Raw genomic sequence first — 3033 nt, 5'->3', positions numbered from 1 at the left:
AAAACTTCTCTTTAAAAACTGTGTTTGAGAGGTTTACAGGACCCGATAGCTACTCCATTCCCTCAATAGAGAACAGAAATAATGAGGAGGGGGGAATAATTACCATTACCTCCGAAGGTTTCAGTTCTTTGGAAAGTCGAAGAAGGAAAACAAACTTTTATTTTTAAGGTAATATTGCTGAACAGGTTTTCAGGGGACTGAGAGTTAATTTCCATGTGGCACATGGTTGTTCATACTGTCATTGCAAAACCCGTACGTGTTTGAAATGGTTACACTAGCACAGAAAATTAAGAGCCGGACACACCTTTAAGCCCCAAGGTGAACTACTGTGCACAAACGGATTAACTAATATGAAGAATTTATGGCCTTACCTGCGGATCCTAAAACTACAATGACATTCCGATACATTCATCTTTTCACGCCCAGCATGTAGCCTCACATCAGAGGTCGTCCGAAACTAAAAACTGTACTCCAGGCTACGCTCTTATTTTGCGGTATGCTGTGTTTCTTTAGGAATCCGCTAGACTGTTATCCACTGAAGACTTCCTTCAGAAAACAGCAGGGCGCCGGTATCCCACCGATAACAGCTCCTCATCTCAGCACTGCTCGGCCGTTAGGCTGGAAACAAGTAGTGAACCAACAATCGCTCTGGTCTCCTGGACTTCGCCTGGTGCTGCAACTTTCATAGAGACGACACTTTACACCACCCGACTGGTTGCTCAGGCGCAATTTTTCTTTATGTCGGACACTGCCTTGCATGTCCCAGATCAGCGTACGCCCCGTTCCCAAGTATTCTCAGAAAGCAAGGAAAAAGAAGACGCCACAGCATGTTAACTGTAGTTGACATATAACGTTAGTTGGAGGTCACTACATACAATCAATGCAGTCTGATTCGCTGCCATCTCATTACCTTCTTAGTAGAATGTGTTAGATGGTAAGTGACATTCCAAATGGCCTACCACTTTTCAACGTGAGGTATTCGTTTGTTTATAGGTTTCAGCTGCCGAGCTGCACCAGTCCTACTGCACAGTGGTCGTTCACAATGGAGCCCCACAACTACCGTTCTTCCATCCCCTATTGCACTGTTACAACAGCTATGGGCATTCTACCTGTCTTAATGATGCTGCAGTAATTTTGATCATGATGTGTTCCCTGATTCTGGGTTTAGTTATCGGGCTTCATGTAGTAGGATTGAAATAAGCAGATATCATCTTGATCGACTCTACTGTCTCCCAATGTCATACAAAAAGGATTTAGTGTGCACTACTGTTGTGAAAATAAAAAGAGTATAAGAAGACCGGTAAGTACGAAAATACAACATTACTCATGTAAATTATGGCAGTATTGAGGAAAAGTCATCAGTCCAATTCGGATGTGCGCTTTCGTTAACCATAATCTTCCTAATAAGCACCACATTCAGTATAATTTTTACAACTCTCTTTCTAATGAAAATTAGTGGGAACTGTCCAAAAAGACCAATGCCTTACTCCAAGAGAAAAATTCTGAGAAGCAGTTTTGAGCAGTAGTGAAATCTATTAATCAAGTCACATCCTTATGATAAAGATTCTTTAATTATTTAGTGATATACTTTATACAGTAATTATGGTTGTGAAATAGCAATACCACAGCAACATCACTTATAAAAGCGAAGTAGCACACACATACCGGTTATCTCTGGTTAGCTCTTAAGACTCTGAAAACCAGCAGGTTCACTTGGTGTAATACTAGCTAAGGTTATCAGATAATAAGATGTGTTTCACGATTGTGTTTCAATTTAACAAATTAATGTGTTCATTTAAAACTTTTTTTGTTAATATCTTCAAACAATCTCATTTAATATTATGCAGCTCTTCACTTTAGGATCCACAGCTAAGGCCATAAATTCTACATATTTGTTAATTCGTTTGTGCACAGTAGTTCACCTTGTGGCTTAAAGGTGTGTCCAGCCCTTAATTAATTTTCTGGCTCAGGGTAACCATTTCAAATATGCACGGGATTTTGCATTGACAGTATGACCAATTATTCGACAAACATTGATGTCACACATTTGTTTTAATTGAACAAAGTAATGTGTTCATTTAAAACGTGTTTCTGTTAACACCTTCAATTAACCTCATTTACCGAGCGAGGTGCCGCAGTGGTTAGCACATTGGACCCGCATTTGGGGACTGACGGTTCAGACACGCGCCCAGCCATACCGGTACATCAGTAAGGATTTAAAATGACGTCCTAAACAAATCAAAAACTACCCTGATTTTTTTTAGATTCTACTAGTAGTAGAAATTGTTCTTTTGGTTCGAAGGTACTGAAGTTTCAAAAACTTTGTGTAGTCTTATGTTGATAATTTCCCCCTTAGGCCCGTCTAAATTCAAGTGAATATAACGAATACAACCATGCCCTGCGCATTTCGATTTATTTTCTTTGGGAGGCATTTGCAGTGGCATCGTTCTGTACACGCTGTTCTACATGTGTTCTTGTTCTTTATTTGGTTTTAGGACTGTTCTTTTGCTTTCTGCCATGCGAATTTCCACTAGCCCACCACTAACAATATGAACACTCGTTTACCTAGTATTATGTTTTCATGAAAAAAGGATAATCACTATACACATAATCACAAGAGTAAGTGGTACTATGCCCGAACGTGGTGCTATGCACTGAATCGAGTTTGTCGTTTACATAATCCATGCAACCTCTTGATGTGTACAAATGACATAGCATCTTTTGTGACCGGGTTTCAGCTCTTCATCCCAGCGTAACCTGTACTGACAGCATCCAAGGCTTTAGTTTCTCGCTGACGACGTGTTTATTCCTGTATTTTGAGTAAACGAACGCAGTAAGTAATGTTAAACACTAGTAGTAATATTAGACACTGAATGTACAACAAAAACTAAAGTAAAATCAGGCGAGTTCTCTACAAATCTTCCTTGTTCCTTTTGCAACCACGTGATAATACACTGCTGAAAAAAATACAACGCCCTCAGGGACTGTGTCCAGTGGCACCAGGGTATAAGATGTGTATTTTGAAGGACTGTA

The sequence above is a fragment of the Schistocerca nitens genome, chromosome 7 (assembly GCF_023898315.1).
Source record: "Schistocerca nitens isolate TAMUIC-IGC-003100 chromosome 7, iqSchNite1.1, whole genome shotgun sequence".
Lineage (NCBI taxonomy): Eukaryota > Metazoa > Arthropoda > Insecta > Orthoptera > Acrididae > Schistocerca > Schistocerca nitens.
This window is presented reverse-complemented; position numbering follows the sequence as displayed.